The sequence below is a fragment of the Castor canadensis genome, chromosome 10 (assembly GCF_047511655.1).
Source record: "Castor canadensis chromosome 10, mCasCan1.hap1v2, whole genome shotgun sequence".
Lineage (NCBI taxonomy): Eukaryota > Metazoa > Chordata > Mammalia > Rodentia > Castoridae > Castor > Castor canadensis.
Window position 1 is genome coordinate 9,471,135 of NC_133395.1, and position 24,327 is coordinate 9,495,461.

The window sequence follows — 24,327 nt, forward strand, 5'->3', positions numbered from 1 at the left end:
GATAGCTCCAGACTTCTGCAAAGGCAATTACAGGACAACTCCAGAGCAGTGCCAACTGGATGGATGCTGGGAATGTACCCGGAGTATCTTAGGGTCAGCAGGGGTCCATCTTGTCTGAACACAGGTGGCCCAAAACTTTTACCCTGCATTTGTTACTTTTGCTGACCCCTGAGCCTCAAAAGTATCATTTTATTTTTATAGTTCACAAGGTGCTTTCACACAATCTCTTTTATGTTCATACTTTGGGTAGTAGAAATCATTCCTTCTATTTCTCATTATTGGCAGGACTGGAACTCAAACCAAGGACTTCTGAACAACTCTCAAAGCATTATTCTGTGAGGTGCTCTGCAATTGTTTTGGAAGCACACACACACACACACACACACACACACACACGTATGTATGCACTCAGAGGGACATGCATGCATTTTGAAGGTAAAAGCCGTACAGATGTGTCTGTCCACAGACACACTTCATTAGGTATATCAAAAATAGCCTCAACAATGTGCTTCATGAACTTGGAAGCTATATTTCAATGGCAATTTTTGGGTATCAGCAAAGTGGTTTTCATTAATTATACATATAGACTGACATACACCTATATATGTACGTGTACATATAGCATTTGGCACATCTATTTCTACATCTGTGTCTACATCTCTATGTGATGTATATCTATACCTGATCTATATCATTATCTATATATCAATCACTATCCTCAGTTCATGTCCTAATTGTACTACAGAAGATGGACAGAGGCCATGAAACATAAGCTTAGAGCTAATTGTTTCAAAGTCGACGAAGAATACAGGTAACCTGTCATTCGATGAGATTACTTAGAAAGCTCCTATACATCTAGGACTTTCCTGACCTTGCTTACATTTCAGTAGCAATGACATCCCATCACAGCTACATTTGTCTTGCAGCAGAGACAACAAAATTGTTTTATCTTCTCACTTCATGGTCCATGTGTTCACTATTATTCCTCACCCTGGCTGTCCTTGCTGCAGTGATGCTCAGCTGTGCCATGTCTCTGCAGTGTGCTTTGGGGGATGAGTCTCAGTGAGGATGAGTGACGTAACTAAGCTTATGAGGTGGGAGGTTCAGCACTTACAGGACCTTGTTGCCAGGTTTTTGCTTTTGTGTGCAGAGTCTGCATGGTGTTGCATGAGGTTCCCGATGGCGTTTGAGCTCCTGAGCTGAGCAGGAGGCGTGCTCCTCAGTCCAAGCATGCAGTTTCTAACCTTTGCCAACTATGATTAGACATGTAATTGTGCAGCTGAATTTAGTCTACCATTTGCATATGTAATTAATTATAATATAGTTAGTTCTCTCTGGGCTCCCTTTCCTATAAATTGAATTACTCAGGGACTGTTAGATGACACTAAAGTCTTTTTTAAAAGTACATGTGACATTTTGAAGGATAAAACTAAGTGCCATTTATAGCACTCCAACTTCAAATTCAGAGCCTTCTGCTATGATCAGAGAATGAGGAGGGCCTCAGTCTTTTAGGATGCAGCTCAGAAAGCTTTCTACAGCATCAGCTTCTCTTCTCAACAGGGTTCCGTGTTCAATGGTGATCATGAAAATCACATCACCCCAAACCAGAAAGGATCACTCTTTTGTGCATGCATTTATTTAACACATGTGTGTTTTGTACCCATTATTATGTGCTGTCTTAGTATGTCATTCCTACTGTTGTAGGTTGAATTGTGTCCCTTCAAAATTCATGTGCTGGTGTCCTACCTCCCATTATGTCAGAATATGACTGTATTTGGAAATTGGGTTGTTATAGATGTAATTAGTTAAGATGAAGTCATATGGGACCTTAATCCAAATGTGACTGTGTCCTTATACAAAGGTAAATTTGGACACAGGCACACACACAAGAGGAAAACTACATGCAGATGGCAGAGATCAAGGTAATGTTTCTATAAGCCAAGGAATGTCAGAGATTGGAAATTACTCACCAGAAGCTAGGAAGAGGCATGGATCAGATGTTGTCTCACAGCCCTCCGAAAGAATCAATTCTGCCAGCTCCTTAATCTCAGACTTCCAGCTTGCCGAGTTGTGAGACAATAAATTTCTGTCTTTTGAGCCACTCAGTTGATGGTACTTTGTTATGGAGGCCCTAGCAAAGCAACACATCTGAGTACCCAGTTTGGGTGGGGTGAGGCATTCTAAGGCTGAGGATTAGGGTCAGGATCCTCTCTCACTGACAACTCACACAACACCCAGAATCTCCTTTTGTGGATAGAGTCCAAACGGCACTCTGGTAATTCCCAGTGGTTCAAGGCTTCCCCACTTCTGGGCCCTGCATGCCTAAAGGTGTGCTGGGGAATTTATCTTTTCAGCCTCCAAGGAGAGACCCAGGTTACTGAAAATGCCAAATGCTGCTAACAATTCTTAGGTAGGACAGATGATAAAATAATGGAGGAACATTTGAAAAATCAAAAGTCAAGCATGATTGGGTTCCATTTTGCTTTCCAGACAGCCAGGGTTCAGGACAGCATTAGACTTCTATGTTGCAGTGGTCTGCAGTCTTAAAAATATTGTGGAAAGGGAAGATTTATCTGCATCCAGAAAATATACTTTAAATAGGGCAGTTTAGTGGAAGGAGCTGGCAGGAACTGCGAAAAGGTTTCCACTTGGTCAAACCTGAATTTGCAGCCTGGCTGCTGCCCAGGCAGTGTGTGGGAGTGGATAGGAAGTCAGTCAAGCAGTGGAAGGAGGGCCAGGAAGGCCAGTGGTGGTCACAATAGTGGAAGATAGATAGGGTGGGATACTGTTCCCCAGTAGTGAAGGAGGTGGTAGGTTCTGCCCACATGGGGAAAGGTATGCAGTTCTAAACTTCCTATGTTTGCTCACTCCTCCTGGACACTCTGAGAGTGTGGTCCTATGTTTTGTGCAGAAAAAAAGGTTTGGAAACCAGCACATCTCAAAGCTATAGAGAAAAAGTATAGTCATTTATATTGAGGTGATTTCACTTGTAACAGGGAGAAAAGAGAGAAAAACCAAGAGAAAGAATGAGACAGTCTCACATCCTTCTTAAGTGTCCATTGGTTCCTCATCTGCATTTGCATTTAAATTCCTTTTGCATCATTTTCCTAATAATTATTCCATTATACAGAGCACAGGTAGGAATAAAGGAATAACAAAGGAATATAACTTGCTGAATCAACGTTGTAAAGTTTTTACATTGCTCAAACACTTTACTTACAAGAAAGATCTTAAGAATCTTCCTTAAACCTATTTATTATTCTTACTTTAGTCACAAACTGATGAGCGGTGTCATGTAATCCCATGTCTTATTGCAGATTAGATGTCATGAGGTTAGGGAAGAACAGGCCCCAGTCTGCTGAAGGCCGACTGACGTCAGCAAGGTACCCGCTCTATGACAGTCTCAAAAGGTAAATGAGCGCAGGAGATGAATTAATGGGCCCACAAAACAATAAGCAGTCGCTATCCTATGGCAGATCCTCATACATAGGAGTTATCCTACCATACTCCATCATCCCAAATGACGGTGTAACATTGATGATCGTGATGATGGCTTGGGGAAAGGATTATTACCTTATTATAAGCTCTCAGATACCTCAGGGCTTGTATGATTAGCCTTAAAAAAGCAAGTAAAAAAATCTGATGCTTAGTGAGGCCCGCAAGGCATCTAAACAAGAGAGCAAATTCTATAATATCATGGCAGAAAATCACATATACATATTTTTACTATTTCTGGCAATTTGTAATTGTATTTTGCTTTGTCTTAAGTGGTTCTCAGTGTTCAAATGCGTTTAATTTCATAGTGAGCATGAGTGATCCATGACATTTTTCCATGTTTGTTCCTCTATCACATGGAAACAAATGTGTTGGAATGCCTGTGACGATGGTGTTGGAGTGATAACTTTGAATATGGTTTGACTTACTATAAACACATTATTGGCAAATTTTATGTTTTACCAGTTACCAGTCACATTGCTTTTGACATGCTGTACAATTTTTGTAACATAATAGTAACTCATGAAGATATGATTGAGTACTGTGGCTAAAGGGTCAAGGGTTCAGGATTTAAGAGAGTGAAATTTCTTCTCCAGGCACCAAACTTACTGTTCTGTTTGTTTCTGGTACATCTCAGTCCCCTGGGTTTAATTTGGGATCCCAAAGGGCCTCTTAGTTTAACCCCTTACCTCTTGGTAGGGCATATTTTCCGTAAGCAGATGTACTGCCTCGTGTGCTTTATTCTTCTCTGAGCATTGTAGCAGTGGGATTGCATGCTGTTTATTATGCACCTAAGTAGTTATGTCCTAGTTTCTGCTCTCTCACAGTGCTGATATATTCATGAAAGTGTAATGTAAAATACATCAGGTTTTTTTTTTTTATCCTGGGATATTGTAAAAGGGAGTAATGGGCTAGAAAGGTAAGAAAAGGGAATTAAAACTCCAATAAATCTGTGTTAGACTCACTGCCTGGCTGCATTTGAGGTCTTACCTAGTTTATTTCAGGCCTGGGGTGCTCCCCAAGATACATAGGACCCAAGGTAATGTATTTTAGAGGCAATGGTATCGGGAACAGAAACTTCCAACTGCAGTTTTGATATGCTAGGGGATCCTCAACTCTTTCAAGAGGGATTACAAAGTAGCTCAAAAGAAAATACATTTTAAGTTTCTTTAATATAAAGGAGTAGATGCCATTGAGGCCACTTTTCTACAGGGGTGGAATTTGACCCGGACTGAGTTAAGTCTCAGACATTTAGATACCAGTGGCTCACAGAGCCAGCCACCAGCAAACATAGTCAAGTAAAACAGTCCTGGGAAAATGCAGTGCAGTGTTACAGGTTCTACTTCCAGGATAGGGTTTGTGGAAGTGCTGGCTCTTGAACTTTAGGCGGGATATCAGGGGAGAGATCTAGTCTTTGCTCAGTCAGGCTGCTGGCTTGGAGATACCTTAGAACTGGCCACTTGTATCTATGTAAGTTTGGCTAACTCTTAGGACAATCTGTGCCTCTTTTTGAAATATCCTTTTGGCAAAAGAGGGAATAACAGGTTTTGTAACATTTTTTTCTTTCTACTCATTTCTTTGATTTATTTATTAGCAAATACATGTGTTTATGTGTGTATTATATATAATATCCATACGATGTACACATGTATGTACCATATGTTAAAACATATACATATGTACTAACATATGTATGTGTGCACATTTGTATGTGTATATGTACATATGCATATCACATATATTTTGTAATATGTCTATGTATATTATATGATAAATACATTACATATCATATGCAAACATATACCTGATTATAGATATTATATCATATACATTTATAGTTTTCTTGCTAAAGCTATAAGAAATGGATCAACAAACACTATATTTATTCCAGTGTGTGGCAGGTGTGACTAAAGACTTGCTTATAGACCCTAGTAAGAAATCCACAACAGTTAATACACGAGACAATTTTTTTCTGATACCAGAAATTAACTTGTAGAATAAAAATAGCAACTCTCATTGACATTGTTGAGAAAGTGGTTGTAATTTGTTTATTTGTATGCTCAAGTATTTGCTGAGTGCCTACTATGAATAATTGCTTTGTGATAATAAAATACCATGGTAATATAACAAGGCTGCCAGCTCTCTGAGACCAGGGATGATTTCTTATGAATTGTTGGATCCTTGGACCTGGTACACGTCCTGGAAAATATAAACATCATATATGTTTGGTTGGTTGAAGTAATCTGTCCTGTGAAGACACATGGACATAGTCCTTTTAGTTTAGTTCAGGAAATGTGTACAGTTCAACTGAGGATACACTCAGAAGGAGCTAGTATGGAAAAAATGTTTTGGGCCATTGGTGGAAAGAGAAGACAGTTCCAACTGAGTAAAACACGATGATTCATATGTGGATATACTTTATTGATGGCTTCAATTTGCAGAATTCTTACATCAGGCAAATCTCAATATTGCTAATTGACTGATTCAAGATAGATTTTCTATTATTGTACAAGCAGTAGAAAGAAATGTCTGCTCTCTTATTTTCCAATTGACCTCTCAGAAAATGAGCCATATCTTCTCAGTATGTAATACTTTGTGAAGATGGCTTGCAGGGCTCACGGAGTGCTTAAGTGCATTGGTAAATGGAAAATTTTGAATAAACATTTGTTAGTATTGGCTGGGTCTGCCCATCTTAATCTGGCAGACACCTTATAAAATTGCTACACTTTCTGTCTGAGTGATGGAAAACAAGTTTGGTAATTTCAGAGAAACGGTATTCAATAAATTATTTAATTGTTGGCTTTTAAAGCTTATTTTATTTCTCTATCTTGAATACCCATGAGTTACTTTGTAGGGATTTGGAGAGGGGATGTTTGGGTGATGCTAATTCTTCCATTTGAACTGTTGAAGAACTCATAGGGGTGGATAACTATGAATAATTTTCTGTGGAGCATAACCTGAAGGGTGTTTATGAATACCTGCTTTATTTTCATTTTATTTATTTATTTTATTTGTTATCATTTTTTAAGACAGGGTCTTTAGCAGGCCTCAAACTTATGATCCTTCTTCCTCAGCTTCTTGAGTGCAGGGATTGGGGCATGTGTCACCACATCCAGCATGAATATCTTCTTTAATTAAAAGAAAATGTTGATCATAGATTCTTGTTCTTTCTCTAGAGACGACCTTCCTTCAGTGTATTGAAAGTGTATTCCTTTCCTAATAAACTTTACTATAATCATTTAAAAACATTAAAAAAATCATTTAAAAAGAGAAAATGTTATTTATCTTTGGGTTGGAGATGGAAATAGACTTTTTTTTTTCCCTTTGGTGTTGATACTACAGGTTGAACTCAGGGCCTTGTGCTTGCTAGGCAGGTACTCTACTACTTGAGTAACTCCACTATCCCAGAAATAAACATTATTGATGTCACTGTTATTAATTTAAAAATCTATTAAAATCAAGAATTTGAACTGTTTTGATTCCCTTCCCCTCAAGGTGTAACTGGTGTATTTCCGAGAGAACGACTGAAGTCCCTGTTTGGGTCACCATTGGCAGTTTCTACACTAACTTTCTTAACATTTCCTATGACACTGGAGCCCTTTCAAGAGTAATAATGTGAATTCTCATATACCTTTCCCTGTGATCAAAATGCCCTTACCCCTCTCCACGGATACACGCCTGCTTATCTTTCAAGATTGAGCTCAAATGTTACCTTCTAAGACTCAGACAGATTCTGAGACCTCCACTTTGGTTGTAATTTATAAAAAGCCAGGCACACAATTATAATTTAACTATGGATATGCCAGCCTTCCCTGCCTGGGAGTTCTTTCTGGCTCAGGGTTGTGTTACAGTGAGTACCTTCAAGGCCCAGGGCCATGTTCTTAGGGCTTAACTCATTGTTGAATTGATTGTTGGACAGATGAATGTGAACCTTGCCTTTTCTTATTCCTTGGAGGAGTACAGGTCTGCTGATGCTCTGAAGGTTCTCAGCTGTCCTTGAACTAGATTTCCTCCTGGTCAGAGGCTCCAGAAGGGCAGGCTGGCCTGCAAACCTGCTGGCAGAGAAGGACGACTTCCTTGTCATTCTGTAGGTTTCACATCCTTTTTGCCCCACCTGACTTTTCATACAGCCCCCGAGTCACTTCCGAGGGGAGTGCTACACTGAAGGGACATGTATGGTTGAGGACAGACCAGAACCAGTGCTCAGACATTAGGGTTAGTTTCTGTGTTTCCTACACGTTTCTGAGGACATGGTTGATAGCAGAAAATAATCAGCAAGAGCATCCTTCTTAGGAAGCTTTCAAACCTGTGCCCTGAAAAGAACAATAAACCTCCTTTCCTTATAAATAATCACTCATATTTTTCCTTAGGGCTGACACTGAGTATCTCTAGTCATTTAAGCCACCACGGGTAATTGCTAACAGAGCTGAATTAATAGTGCAGTGATATAATAGGGATAGGACTTTGGGTAGATTTGATTAACTTATAGAATAGAGATATTTTAAACCATTGGCCCAAGTGTTGTTCCTATCCATTCTTTTAAGTAAAAAATTTTGAGTGACCTTGGATAATCATTTGATTTCCCTATTGGTAAAACAGTGATGAATATGGGCCTTTAAAGTCTGTTAGGAGAGTTGAGACTAAATCGATGAGCCTTTTTAAAGATATGAGTATTGTCATGATGGAATTTATTGATGTAAATTTTTCTCACTTTTATTTAACTGAACAAGGAGGGTTTACCTTTCTTTTCTGGGCCTTGCTCATTGCTCTTTAGGTAATATAATGGGAACTTAGGAGTACAAAAGAGAGGACAGTAGTGGTTTTGTAAATCATGGCCAACCATGAAGAGGATAGAATTCTTTACTTAGCAGATGAGAAACTGAAAGTCAGAGTACATAACACCAGTTTTTAACAGCATAGCCAAACTAAATCTCAGGTCACTTGGTTCCCAAATTCAAATTTTATTAACCTGTAAATATGAAAGAGTAAATTGTGTGAGATAAATTAAACAAATGTTGGAAAATATGAGACCCTAGTAATATCTAAATACTTATTTCTGTTAGGCTTCCATCAACATTTGCAAGAGATTTTTTAGTGTAACAGAGTTTTCTGTTTATTATTACTTTATTTGTTAAATGTGATACATCTTTTGTGTTTCTAAGACATCTTCAAAGAAGGGGACAACTTGGTTTGCCCTCACCTTTGATCATGGGTATTTGAGAAGATGGTAGCTGTCACTGAGGAGAACTCCATGTTTTGTTCATTTAAAACACTGTCTTAGTGCTACACTATTGTTTTCTTAAAATGCTTTGCTTTGCCTGACTCTGAATCTCTTCTGCTTACTTTCCACTGCTCCCCTCACCTTTCCACAGATGTTTTTGGTTATTGGTAGTATGATAGCATTCCTTTAGTGGTAGTGTTTTTTCACAGCACCAACCTGCTCCTCCTGCACGAGGTGACTTTAAAACCAGCCAGACTCAACTATGGGAAGCAGCAGGGACACTTGCCAGCAGATGTAGCCACCATCCTTTCCTGGGAGCATCATTGACAAAACCTAATTTTGCTTTAAAGAGTTCACACAGAAAATACATTTTCTTCAGCATTAATCAGATAACTGCACCAAGTAGATCATAAAGCTGCTCAACTCTCTGGAGCTCAGAAACCAGGGCACAAGAAACTCCGATTGCAGTGTGATCTGTTCATGACCTTGTTAGACAGATCATCTCAGGTCTCCCTCAGGGGTCTGTTTTCAGGTGCACCTTTTCTCTCACCCTGAAGAAATAACCTCTTCCTTTGGGCCACATGGAATGTAGTGAATGGCAGAACACTAAATGAGAGTGCAATCAGAGCAGCTAGAGTCCTTAGAGGGCTGGCCAAATCTGTTTTGAATTGCGTGTGTGTGTAAAATGTATGTGTGTACACTTGTGTGTAAACATGAAGGGAAGTGGGCCATATGGGACACAGTTGGAGATGGAGGTAATGTTGGCATCCTGGAAGGACACAGACTAGAATTAGGTCATGCCCTCGATGCAGCTCTCAGCTCCTAAAGATGAGACCCTGGCAGTCACTTCCCACCCCCAACAGGGAACAATCTGGTCTGGAATCTGACTCCAAATGATTGGTTCACTACTGAGACCAGGGGCATTAGACCTGGAGGCCAAGCTTCCTTCTTCTGGACTTTGGCACCTAATACCTTATATGTAGAGGGAGGGGTAGTCAAACACCACACACACACACACACACACACACACACACACACACACAGAGTCAGACAAAGATGGAAAGGAAGTTTTATTTATTGCTTTCCTCTCTCCTGACCCAGAAAGACACTTTTCTGTTCATTATGGCACAAACTCTTGCTGACAGATGCAACAGAGATGCACATTAAAGCTCAGATCATGCACAAAGAGAAACAACTCCATTCTAATTTGAAGAGTAAATTCTCTTCCCCTTTAATATCTATCATCTCCATTTATTCCACTTTTCAAGTTCTGGGATTCTTTGTGTTAGAACTTTTCATTTTAAATAGTTGTAAGTCAAGTAAAGAAAAAGAAAAACAAAAGAACTTTACATAAGAAAAGGGGAAAAGATTGTGTGTCTTTTGTGTCTGGATATGTGTGCTTCACTTTAACCAAACAAATAGGGCAAGGATAAAAGTACCTCTAGTTTTCCCTTCTTTTCATCCCCTCAGCTTGTTAATGTTGAATCCCTTCTTTAACTTTTTACAAGACTCTTCTCTAAAATTTACCCAACCCAAAGCTACACCATTTAAAGGAAAATTGATGCCAGAATCATAGGACTCAAAGGAAGCAAGCCATCTCACTTTATAGGGAAAGAAAATAAGTCCTAAGGCGGTGAAGCAACAACTTAGAGTCATGCAGAAGTGTTTGTGGACTGTGAGTGCCTTGTATATTTTGTGAGTGGTATCTTTTTGCAGGGGTGAAAAATTAAAGGTCATGGAAATGCTAACAATTGTTTGCATACAGAATTTGCTATATTCAAATTTAACTGGATCAAGAGTAATTGAGATTCAACAACTGAACCAAACCAACTTCATCCTGTGATGAAGATTCAGGGAGGTTCCTGTCATCACACATGAAGAAGGAGGGAAAATTCAACAAAACAAAATCCCCCTCCACCTACAAAATAGGAAATGTGCTCTAAGAAGATTGTTATTTGACTGTAGAATTTTCCTTAGCATAATCTTTTTAGTGGGTGAATTTTTAACTGATCCTTCTTTTGCAATTTTGTAATAGATAACACTAATTTTTAACATACTGTTTACTGAGCAATTCAGTGCTTGTAGTATTTCTACAGTTTACTACTGAATTTGTATTCTCCTGACTCTATGCTTTGTGCCCAAACTGCACAATCCTTTTGTGTAAGAGACATCACTTATGGGAATAAAATGCAACTTTCTCCTCTCTTTAATTCTTTCCTAGCAGAATCTATGAAGAATTCCTTCTGCTCTTTGGTACTGCAGAGTGGGCAATGAAACTGCCTTTCCCTGGGTCAGCTAGTGCAGGCTGAGAGTCCTATCATTTCAAATAGTTAATCACATGCTATTACTTAGTTGATAATCACATTGGGGTTTGGAAAGGTGCCAGGGCCTCCCTTATGCACGGAGAGAAAAGTGGTAGCATTTCCAGGTGTGCTATGTGCTCAGTGAGTTTGGTGCAGTGCAGCAAGCTTGTGTAATAGGAACATGCTGATTGGCTCGTTGCTCCAGTTGAAGGAGTGGGAAGAGCTGGCTCCTTGCTGTGCGAGGTGCTGTGTGTGTATTATATGCATGTATGCATTTGTGTGGGTGCCTGTTTACTTTCTTTTAAATCTCATTAACCAAGTGTCAAGTACATCTGCCATTACACACTTAGCAAGGTTACTATTTATGGTGTCCCATTTTTATTCAGGTCTTGGAAAACTCACTACATATTTGCTCTTTTCTTCAGGGTTTATTTTTAAAAGAAATATTACTACATACATGAATGGCCCTGGGTTGGCTGTTGGCCATCGTCTGCCCCTGGTACTACCCTACATGCTAGGCCCCACACCAGTTCCGGTGCCTAACACCTGTCCAGAAAACTGCCTGAATCTAATATCTCCCTCATGTGAAGGCACATTGGCAGATTTCAAAGAGTAGAATCACAGAAATCAGAATGAGGAAGCTATTTGACATTTTGTAGACCAGTCCTTCTGTTTTATAAGTGAGGAAAAGGAGGCAGATAGGTGAAGTGACTTGTTCAGGTCAGGTAGAAAGAGTCCAGCTAGAAACTGGGTCTGCTGACTTAGTTCAATTCTTTGTTCTGATACTATTGCATTGTTATTTTTAGAATATTATGATAAGTTGATTGAATCTTTCATGCCCCCCTGACATATCCTATAGGTTTCTTTAGAGCCAAGATTGTTACCCAAGAAATCATTGAAGCTCTTTCCACTTCTCTTGAAAATTATAATCAATATACTTAGAGAAATGATGTCTGTTTGGATGCTTGTGAATTCTTGATATATGATCTACATATTATAGGTGCCTGATAAGTGTTGAGTCAGTTTTGTAATCAGGATTGTATTTGAATTGAAAAGGGTGAAGGTGAATGAACATTTTTGGTTTTTTTGGCGGTATTGGAGCTTTAACTCAGGACCTACACCTTGAGCCATTCTGCCAGTCCTCTTTTGTAAAGGGTGTTTTTGAGATAGTGTCTCATGAACCGTTTGCCTGGGATGGCTTTGAACCGTGATCCTCCCGATCTCTGCCTCCTAAGTAGTTGGGATTACAGGAATGAGCCACTGGCACCTGGCTGAATCTTTTTATAGTTAGGTATAAATATTCCAAGTTTCCCAGTTGGCATTTTTGCAGTTTACTCCACTGCAAAGATCTGATTTGGCTCAGATCTCTGTTTGGAGGGTTTTTAACTGAACTATTCCTCTGACACAAGGCCATCCTCATGCAGTTGTACATTTGTGCCATTGGTCCAGCTTTGCTGGACTTCTCTCGATCACACTGGACAATGGGAGAACTGTTTGAAGTCAGTTCTAACCTTAGTTGCACTGTGTGACCATTGTGACACCAAGAAAGTTACAAAACTTCTTGGCTCATCTGCAAAATGGGATGCTCTTGGACATTAGTGCACTAATGAATGGGATGTACTTGGTCCTGTATCTGAATGCCGTGTCCCATAAATTCCTGTTTCTATGAGCAGCTGCTGCAGGGTTGATTACTGTCTGCATGACCTTCCTTGCTTGTGTCGTCTGGGTCTTGGTTTCTTATCTGTGAAATGGAGATGGAAATGACACACTACATGTAAAGTGCTTAGGAAGTCTATCACCTACAGCCATACATTTACATATGCTCAAAAAACTAGCAATATTGCTATGTAAATCACTTGGCACAATAATAGTACACATGGTATGTCTTCAAGAAATAGTACCTCTTGTTATTGCTACTTTTACTCCTTCTTCCTTTTTAGAACTAGTTCATAAAGATAAGTGGCATCATAGTAGCAACATTTATAAGTCTTGCATAATGTTTAGTTTTATAAGTTCAGGTTATTAAGTCCATTATTGTATATCCATCTTTAATAAGAAAACCAGAACACACTGGTGTTTTCATTTCCTAGTACTGCTATAACAAATTACCACAAATCAAGTGGCTTAAAATAACAGAAATGTGTTACCTTACAATTCTGTATGTCAGAAGACTCATAAGGGTCTCATCTGACTAAAATCAAGGTGTCAGAAATCTGTGGCACTTTCTGGAAGGTCTAGGTGACAGTTTATTTCCCAGTCCTTTGGATGTTGGCATACAGTTCCATGTGGTTGCCAGACCAAGTCTTCATTTCCTTGCTGGCTATCAGCTGGGGACACTGCTTATTCCCAGAAGCCTCTCTCCTACCCTTCAAGTAGGTTCTGATACCTAAGAACCAGCAAGAGAGCCTCAAATCCAGCCCCAACTAATTCTCTTAGGCCACTGCCAAAAATATGCTCTGCTTTTAAGGCCTCCCAGGATTAGATAAGAGCCACCTTGATCAAGCAGGAACTCTCCCCATTTCAAGGTCCTTAACCTAATCACACCTGTAGAGTCTTCTTTGCCATGTATGATAACATATACAAAATTAGCACATAGACACATTTGCAGGGAGTGGGCATTATTTTGTGTACCATGGTAAGAATACCAACAAACTACCAAAATAACTCTGCCCTACGAGCCTGATGGGTTATAGACGTTCAAATGAAGTATACTATGAACTCCAAATGTCATTGTTCCAAAAGTGAGAAATCCTGAATGTTGTAAGAAGACACATGCTACTTTCTCTGCTCCTGCTTTTGATCTGATGGGCCCAAGACATATTTATTTGTTGATTATTCTTTTAGCAGTATTTTCAGCACTCAGTCTCATCTTATGGAAGCTGGACTTTTGTGGGGTAGAGTCCTCTATCTCACAGGTGACCTTCAAGTTCAAAGGTCGTTTTCATAAAATAATTTTCTGTTGTGCCCTGTTCAGTTGATCTGTCCCCTACTTCTTTTCAGAATATGTCTCTTAATAATAATATATTTTCTTTTCTTTGAGTCTGTTTAGGTGTATACCTGTGGTGTGAACTGAATACAAGCTCCTCCACAGCTAGGATTCTTCTTTCCATCCTCCCACCTTCCCTCCATCCCTCTCTTCTTCCTTTTCTTCACTTCCTTTCTTTCTCTCTTTCTGTTTTTTTTTGAAGTTTTAGCAAGGATTTATTTTAGTATAATGGAATAAAGAAGGAAGAAGTGTGTGGGGAGGGAAGGGAGAAACATTTTCTGCTGCTCATGCAGAAGATGAGAGTTAAGACACCCAGGATTGTTTCCTGAAGTGTTTTGTGTCCTGAGAGCCTAATGCAATACCTGACAGAAGATAAGCATGCCATGTGTATTGGTTGGGTTTTAGTGCACTGGTTAGAAAATGAGTATTTGTCTAATCTGCCACTCACCAGTTATCTATTGGCCAAACACAAGATGCAAAACTTATGGCCAGAGGCAGAGCCATAAATAGACACAGTTCTGCCCCCTGGGGGTTTACAGCCTAATTTCTAGGGATACGTCTCTGACAAAATGAGGTGTACATCCCTCAGGAGGAGATGAATGCTAAAAGCTTTATTTGAGGGCAGGACAGGCCATTGAAATTATTTAACTTTTATCTCCTAAATGTTTCCCGAGAGCTACAAAGAGAAGCCAAAATTATTTCAGATATTCTGTCTCAGTTTCAGATTTATAACCCTATTTCCTATAATGTGTGTGATATTAAGACCAGAGTAAATACTGATGATATTAGGGGCCTCTCTAAGTTGGGCACCTACCATTTCACCTGTTTACTTATAAATCTGAATACCGATTGCAATTGGCCATTTGTGCACTTAGCTTGGGTCACTTTCTTTAACATCACTTCGAGGAGGATGTGGTTAAATCAGGGAAGAACAGGATTCATGAAGACTGAGTGAACTCATTTGTGGAATGGCTATGTTCAGAGTTCTAATAGGCTTCTTATAGCAAACTTGTATTTACATAAGAAAGTACAATGCAGATCTAATTACAATGCCTTTCTGGTATTAACACCAACTTTTCAACCTTAGGCAAGTATTTCTGTCTTGATCCTGATAGAGCTATTTTATTTTATAGTCATGGCCTGACCCTCATCTTTCAGCTTCTGCATTGTACATCTGTTTTTATCCCAGATAATGCACATATGAATGGTAATTATTATATTTTAAACCACAGCTGCTGCCTTTGCAGCCAAAAATTATATTTCTTAATGTTTTTCAGAGTTCAAAGTTCAAGCTCTGTTTTCCAGAGTTTAGGCTATTTGTGCTATTACACAAATCTATGGAAATGCTGATAATTGAGGTTCTAATGGAGGTCAGTAAAAGACAACTGTCTTTGAGAAAATCTGTAATTAAAATGATAAGTTTTGTAAAAGGACAAGTTCTTATTTATCTATCTTATATTTTCAATGCTAAGTTGAATTTTTATACAATTTTTATCATTTTAAGGTTTGTGGATTTAGGTTTACTTCCCTTACAATGAATTAAAACATTTTGGTTGTGTGTGTGTGTGCATGTGTGTGCGTGTGTGTGTGTTTGAGACAGAGTAGCCCAGGTTGGCCTCCAACTTGGGATCCTCCCGAGTGTTAGGATCACAGGCATGACCACCACGTCTGTCTTACAATGCATTTTGTGTGCACATTGTTTTAATTATTTTTTGCTGCAAGAATGAACACTTATCTGTTCACATAATTTCTGTGGGTGAGGAATTCAGCAGTGTCTTAACCTGGCGGGTCTGGCTCAATGTCTTTCCTGAGGAGCAGTTAACTATAGGTTGCCTGGTTTGGGTGGCTAGCAGGTTGGTTCTGGTTGTGGCAGCATGCCTGAGTTCCTTGTGAAGTGGACTTCTCCATAGGCCTGCACTGGGGTTCTCATGGCATGATCTAAAATGGGTCAGGAAGCTATCCCAAAGTCCTGTGTAGCTTCATCTCAGGAGCAAGATTCATCAGGAGCAGACCATCAATGCATGTGAATGCATGGAGGTGTGAATCGTCACTCTTAAAGCCTGTCTATCATCACTTAATTTTCTTTCTTGCTTCTTAAGTCTGTCTGGCTGAGTAATGCTGATTGTACTTACTTAGAAAATATAATTAAATTTCCTTAAGCTGGAAGAGAGACCCATGTTAGGTAAGCATCAGGAGTCAGTAGCACAGAGGGTTCATACCACTGGAAATAGTAGGGCAGGATTCGGAATCAGAGCAGCAGCAGGAATCTGGGTCAGGAAGACAGGTCCAGAACAAAGCAGATTCTGAACCAAGTGGTATCTCAGGCTGCTGCCTCCTTTGAGCAAGGGAGTTGGTTGGGTTTGGGAGGAAGACAAGCCTGTAGAGAATGGGTCTCAGAGAAGAGAGCAAGACATAATCTCTGCGGGTAAATGTGGTACCTAGCAATCTGTTAGTTATCATTCAGTGTTTTACCTACCGTGTGGACTTTGATGTTTTTAATGACACTAATTGGATATGCTTAGGTGATTTATAAAACAACAAACTGTTGGGGAAAGCATGACTTGACTGTCTGTCTCAAGTCCACCTTGAACGTGCTATGGCTGTGGGGCATTCTGTCAGTTACTGCACCACCTGTAGCCTTCCTTGCCTCTTCTGTAAAATCAGGGATCAAAAGAACACCCAACAGGATTATTGTGAGGGTTTAGTCACGTGTAAGACATTTAATGAACCACATGAGTACAGAGCACAGTCTAAGTTAGCTTATATATATATATATATATTTCAATATAACCATTTACTTGACAATTACTTATTGGTTTCCTTTTATGTACCAGGCATATTTTGGGGATTTGGGAAACAGAAGTGAAAAAACAGTCAAAACCCCCATCCTCATGGTGTGGTGTTTATAAAGTAAGAACAGAAATATAGAGTACATTAAAATGACGAAAGATTCTATAGAGAAAATAAAACGGAATGATGGAGTGAGTGATGAAGCTGTAGAATGACTGCTGCTTTATAGGCTGATTGAGGGACTCTTCACTGACAGCTGCCTGGAGGACTATAAGGAGGTGTGCATGAGTCTGGATAAGACCTTCCAGTCAAAGAGGGACCAAGTACAAAGGTCCCAAGGTGGTAAAATGCTTGATGTTTGGCGAATACGTCAGGAGTCCACCTTGGATAGAACAGAGTGTGTGAGGGACAAAGTGGTACAGGATGATGTCAGAGAGGCGGTGGGTGATCAGTTCACTTAGGGTTTTGTAGGTCATAGTGCGGAGTTTGCCTTTAATTTCTGAGGGGTAGGAAGATACTGGATGATTTTGATAGAGGTATACATGAGCCGAGTTGTTTTTTATAAGGATCATTGTGACAATTGCATTGGAATAGATACCTGGGCTAGAGTTAAAATCTAATACTTAAAAAAATCTAATAATTTAAAAATAGTCCAAGCACAAAATGATGGTTGCTTGATCCAGGGTGGTTTTGGCAGAGGTAAGAGGAAAAGAGGTCAGATTCTGGATGTATATTTAGAGCAGAGTCAAGAAGAACTTCAATTTTTCTTTTTCAGGTTTTGGCTTGAGCAACTGGAAAGATGGCATTATTACTTGTTGGGATGGGAAAGTTTGTGGGAAGACATCTGGGTCTTTGGTCAGAAGTCTGGTTTCAGACTTGCTAAGTATGAGAAGCAAAAGAGACACCCAGGTGGAGGTGGTGAGTATGCAGTTGGGTTTCTGAGTCTAGAATTTAGAGGATAGGGTAAAGTTTGTAGAATTAAATTTGGGATTTGTTAGAACTTTATTTAAGTCGGACTAGCTTTTCCTTGTCTCTGTGACGAAACATATCAGAAAAATAATAACTGAAGGGAGGAAAGATTTATTTTAGAGGTTTCAGTTGAAGACTGACTGGCTCTCCTGCTCCTGGGCTGTGGTGAGGCAGAGTATCATGGCCAGGAGCTTCTGGAGGAGCAGAGATGCTCATCATGGTGGCTGGGAAGATGAGAGAGAGGAAGAGAGAGAGGGGGAGAGAGAAGCTAGAGACAAGATACAATAAGCCCACCTTAGTCATAGATATGTTATATATGGTTTTGATCAAGCACAGTCAAAAAAATAAATAAATAAAAAAAAGAAAATTCAAGAACAAAATTTTAAATTCCTGCACCTGCCTTAAGCCGTTCAGTTGATGTGAGAAGTTCTATCAGCCCCACATTATCATCAGTTGTGTATAAATTGTGTGATCTCAGTGTTTCCCTGCCCTGAATTTTACAAAACTCCGCCTCCCAAAAAACAAATGGTGCCTGAAAATCATGGCAAAAGTAAATGTGCTTAATGTGATAGAAAATGAAAATTTTAGATTTGTTGAAATGTGACGGGTCTCTAGTGGAAGCTGACTGCGTTATGGGAAACACGAATCAAGCATCTTCGGTACAGCACTGACCTCTGCATGCTGAGTAGCTGTAGGTTTTTATCAATGGCGGTCTCCTTGTAAGCTTATACCATGGGTACCAGAACTCATCAACAGATTAATATGCTGATGAGGTTAGTGCTCTCCTGTACTAATCACCTCTCAGTATGCCACCATCTGGGAACCAAGCCTTCAACACATGAGCCTTTTGGGGGTCACTTCATGTATAAGCCATAATGTAGTTGAATTCACAGCTCTATCTGGGGCGTCAGTGTAGCTAGGAAAAAGGAGCCACTGGCCTGCCGCTGTTTACTGCACAGGGACTTAAAGGGGGACTGGACCCCTCATGGAAGGACCAAGAAAGCATAGTTCCTGAAGCCACATGAAAGATTTATTTTGGCTCACAGTTTTAGAGGTTAAGGAAGAGGAAAAGAGTAATTATATTAAACGCTGCTGATTGCTCCAGTGAGATAATGACTGAGATCAGCCACTAATACATCTCCACCATGGTGAAAGAGTTGCTCCCATCCACCTCTGCAGAAAGCAATGAAAAATGCTGATAAGATATTTTTGAACCTTTTTGAATTCTCCTTGAGTTGGCAAGAAAGCAAGGAGAAAAATTGCTATGGAGATACTCTTGAGTAGGCAGCATGCAAAAGGCTCTGGGTACAGGTGCAAGAGGTGGCCTTATATGAAAGTTTGGATATTTCAGCAAAAGCAACAGAAAGGCACCCTGTCTAGGTACAGACACAGTTTGATAAGATCTGGTAGTGGGACTGTGTTACTGTCCATATGATTTCTTTTTTCTCAGCAAAATCAGCAGTAAAGCAGGGCTTTGGTGGGTGTAAGAACTGGAGTTTTGAGAAGAAAGGAGGTATCAGACATCTCTGGGAATATTGTCAGATGGTCTTCCAGCCCCAAAGGCCCACTTGAGGCAAATAATTATGGATTTTAAGGGAAGTCAGTCAGTAATGCGTAGGGTTTTCTGAATTCTGTTTACCTCTATGTGTATGCAGATGTAGAGTAGGTTTTGACTATGGGTGAGGGGTTACGTAAGGCAAGATGAGAGGGCCAGAGGGAAGTAAAGGGACTCAGAAGTCAAACCCTCTGTTTTTCTACTTTGTCATTGATTACATTTCTACCTTCTCTATGAATTTACATTTAGCTCTCTCTCCCTCAATTGTTTATGAACTCACCTTACTGTTCAATGTCTATAGCAGAATTTTTTTTCTCCAAAGTAGGAAATCAATAACAGTCAATTGAGTTGTGTTTTCATGTTTTTCTTAGTCATTCTACAACAGTTATACTATGTGAAATTTTATCGAAAACTCCTTTTTTAAAAAAGGCAGCTTCCTATAAATATGTATAAGAAAACTATTCTGTTCCAAAATGTCATTTTGATTATAAATGTATCTGCAAAGCTGAGGTAAATTAAAATTTTAACAATGTGATCAGTTAAGTGGATGGATGAAACAAAATATTTCAATAGAAGATTTGGCTTAAACTATTTGATTTGACTGTCTATATTTCATCAAAATGACCTAATGCTTGCCAATTTCCCATTTTACTTTCAGGAAAATCTAAATGAAAAAACCAATTACCTTTCTTTCTTTAAGGTAATTTCTTTTTTTTTTTTTATTTGAGTCTTTAATCCATTTTGAGTTGATTTTTATAACTGATGAGAGATGGGGGTCTGGTTCCTTTATCTGCATGTGGATATGTGATTTTTCCTAGCACCATTTATTGAAAAGAGTATCCTTTTTCCATTAATGCTCTTAGAACCCTTGCTCTTTCTACTACCTTTGTTCTTAGTATAAGGTAATTTCTTTATAATGCTTATCCATTTGAAATTTTGTTTAGCTTAGGTGAATAGGTTTTGGAAGGAGTTGGTGGGGTCAGGAAGAGAACATGGAATATTTAAAATAGCTCAGGGATCAGTGATTGGAAAATGACCTCTAAAACTATACCCTCGTGTGTGATTATACCTACCATAAAATACTGAACAAATAAAACCACTGTCTTGAGGAACAGTAAGAAATAAATTGAATCAACAAGTATGTATTGCGTATCTTCCTGTGCCGGTGACTGTAGGTTCTGAGCAACAGCTATCAAACCGACATACAAATAATCAAAAGTAAGATTCTTGTTATTGTGGAATTTAAAATCAAATGAATTTGTTAATTAGAACCTTTGTGGACTTAGCATGGGTACACTGATGAGACATGTAGGGTCAGGGTCAGACATGAAGATTATAAAGATCATTCAGAAGTTTTGATCTTGAATCACCGAGAAGATGACGTTGGCATTGACCAATGTAGGAAATACAAGAGGGCTGTAGAGCCCAGGAAGAGGTGCTGACTTAGACGTTGAGTAAGTAAATGTTGAAGGTACATGCAGGGTGTGTACAGACATTTTTTTGGAAATATCTAGTAGGGGTTAGGTGAGATTCAAGGCATAGAAAACAATTAGTATGAGAAGAAGTCAGGAAAGTGTGTGACAGTGCTACAGTTTTCAGGTGGGGGGAGGGAAGTTTTGAAGAAGCCACAAGAAGGCTTATAAAAAACAGGAGTTACAAGCCAGTTTTTAAGGACAAAGAATGGTGGTTGTTGTTCATTTAAGAGAAAATCATATTTTATATTCATATATGTAATTGATTCCAAGGTTTGAATGTGAGGTTTGCATTTTCTTCACACAGCAAATTTGAAATTATATGAGTTTGCAGCAGAAAATAGAAATATACTCTAAAATTGCAATTTCAGTGATAGAACATGTAACTTTAAAATATCAATAAATAAAAATAAATGTAAAACACATGAAAGATGGAATATATTCATAAATACAAGTTCATTTTGGGATAAGGCCAGTGAACTTTTAAAGGGTCAACTCATTTTGTTTTGTTTAGTGTATGTGATTTTATCTACCTGATGCTCCTAACATATGTCTGGGAGATACTCACATTTTATGTTACCCCAGGTGCTGTATTCTCAGAATTTAACCTTCTGCTGGCCCAGGAAATTTCACCTGTGCTGTCCAACTCTTTGGGTCTGCCTTTTTCTTTGTGTTGTGCTTTTAGTCTCAGGGAGAATACTCATAGGAAGCAAAGAAGAGGAAAGAGAGAAGAGACCTGTGTTAGCCTGAGGTTTTGCTTCCCTTCACTCACCTTGCTATCTATCTCCCTTCCTCCCCACTTTCCACTGAGTTATCCCACCTTCCCTGTGGAAAGTGGGAAATGCTGGGTGCAGGTGGAAATGCAGCCAGCCCCAGTGGTTCTTGTTCTATTTTATTTTCCTCTTGACCCCTTGCCTCCTTGCCAACCTGTACTCCTGGCAATGGGTTGCTCACGTTGGAAATGTAAACAGTTCAGACAAACCTGTGCACAAACTGAACATTATCCTAACATTTAAACATGCCCACTACTTAATCCTAAATGCATTGATTTCCGATTCTTTGTACTGTTTTATATTCTTAAGGGATAGTTGCCATCCACTTCAACCCTTCTGCATTTGATTCTGAAGTATATTTTTATATGTTCTATTTAAAATTTACTCCTCAGAAGTATTTTCCAGAGTGAAGCATACTAATTTTTATGGGGATTATTTGTGTGTGTGTGTGTGTGTGTGTGTGTGTGTGTGTGTGTGTGTACAGCTAAATTTGTAAATAACCATTTTAATTCCATTACTTGTATCTTTGGAGCATCTTGCTCTCCTTTTGCTTAGAAAATTTGAACAGCTTGATGCTATTAAACTTTGATCAGAATGAGTTTTCTACTCATGTAGAAGGAAATAGCTTTGTCACTGTCATTGAGAAAGGTGGATTCTGTTGGTGAAGGTAAAGTACGTCTTGGAGATCTTGCTTTCAACATGAGATAAGGAACAGGTTCACACTGAGGGTAATCCATTTGGTACAGAATTTGTTACCTAGAAGCCCAGAGAAAAACAGAACACATTTATTCAGTTTTCATCTCCGCTCCTACTTAGAATACTTTCAGAATAGAGTCACTTAATCTTAAGGAAATTATGTTGTTTTCTTAGACACTGAATATAAAAGATGTTTTTCTGCTCTTTTGTTTTTGGGGATTTTTTCCTACAGCTTCCACCTGGCATATTACACCGTTCATCTAAGAAGCCACTTTAACAAGTTTGCTTCTCATAAGCAGCACAGTATAATTAGGCAATCACCCTTGTGTCTAGAGTCCACCAGGGAAAAGAGGTGACAGAATTGCACAATGGGTTCATTATGAAACGGTGCAAAATAAAAATCTGAACTTACCAAATGAAGGTATGTTGGAAAAAAGCATTCTGTGAGATATTATTGCACAGGAGAGAAACAAAGATCATCTTCAATAGAATATCTTTGTTCGTCAGTTGGGATCAATAGTAATTTGTTAATTGGAAAGAAACTAACAAAAAGGAAGTAAAGCATGGCAATTATTAAAAATAATGCACAAATGCCTTAAATATTCTATTTCACATTAAATATGTAAATACATCAATACTTTGAGGTTGCTCCATGCTGTGGTCTTTGATGATGGTAGAATTGATTGTAGTTCCTGCAGAATCACACCCATGGTCTGTAATTTCTAACAGTCTTTAAATGGAACTTAAAGGACACAAGCAAAGCCAGTGCCAATCATCCCCCTTCACCTCCTCCTCTTTCTTCTTCTTCTTTGTACTACTGTAGTTTAGACTCAAGGCCTCGTGCTTACTAGGCAGGAACCACACTTCCAACCGAAATCCTTCTTGATACTTTCCTGACATTTTCTTCCAGTCTTCATGGTATAAGAAAATACAGATTCAACCAAATATTTCTAGCCATTTGCATTTATCAAGTTTTCCCAAATCACTTTATCTATTTTTCATAGAAATAACAACTTTCCTTTGCAATTAGGTTTGTCATTTCAAGAATAATGAAATTACAGAATTAAAATAACAAGTACAATTCGTGTAAACAGGACTGGGAGCGTGTGTTGGTAAGAACAGAAGAAGACATCCCCACCTCTAGGCCTGCTTTCTATGGCCACTACCATATTGTTGTATAAGACAGAAGAGTAAAAATAGGTTTGGTCAACTAAATTATTCTGGTACATAGAAATCATGAAAACAGAAGGAATAAAGTTTTATTGTAATAAATTTCTTATTTCAGAGTTATTTTAGGTTTATGGGACCATTTCAAAGATAGTGCAGAGTGCCCATTATATACTACACAAGTCTTCCCTCACTCAGTCTCTTACATAGCACTGCTGTGTTTGTCCCAACCAATACTGATGCATCATTACCAACCAAAGTTTGTACTTTTGTTAGGATTCCATTAGCTTTTTTTTTTTAACTAATATCTTTTTTCTATTCTAGGAGCCAATATATGATGCCATGTTACATTTAGTTGTTTATCTCCTTGGGGTCCTTCAGACTGACAGTTTGCAAACTTTCCTTGATTTTTTTGGGCTTGACAGCCATGAAGCTCCCTGGTCAAGTATTTTTGAGATTATTCCTCAATTTTTGTTTGTCTGATATTTTCCTCCTTATTAGACTGTGATTGCAGGCTCGTGGGGAGGAAGGTTTCAGAGGTAGACTGTCATTCTTCACATCACATCGAGATCATCTGCCTGAGGTAGTGTAATCCTTTCTCTATTGTAAACTTACTCTAATGTTTGGTTGTTTTTGATTAATTGATTCTACTAGGCAGACCACCTAAGAGAAGCTCTATGCTTAAATGATTTTTATAGTGGGATGGTTTACAACTCTGAAATAGGAACATGTAAATTCTTTAACCATGCTGTCTCCATGATGGATTTCAATAATTTGGCTTATTTATGAGAATTTTGTGAATAGTTGAGCAAAAGTGCACTTAATGTCACCTTAGTGCTGCTGCTGCTGCTGCTGCTGCTGAATTCCACTTTCCTGTGTTGTTCATGTTTCTTGAGCTTT

General features: G+C 38.9%; 1 protein-coding gene and 1 long non-coding RNA gene across 2 annotated transcripts in view; both read left to right on the forward strand.

Annotated features, from left to right (window-relative positions):
- LOC141411428 (uncharacterized) overlaps positions 1-23,652 on the forward strand; it is a 57,920-nt gene extending 34,268 nt beyond the window's left edge. Inside the window, exons 1-2 of the long non-coding RNA XR_012436156.1 lie at positions 1-20,019; positions 20,222-23,652. The exon at positions 1-20,019 is cut by the window's left edge and continues 34,268 nt beyond it. This is a non-coding gene — a long non-coding RNA (uncharacterized lncRNA). The remainder of the gene's footprint in view (positions 20,020-20,221) is intronic.
- The window catches only part of Fgf14 (fibroblast growth factor 14), a 638,567-nt gene that overhangs the window by 91,467 nt on the left and 522,773 nt on the right, over positions 1-24,327 (forward strand). The window lies entirely within an intron of this gene.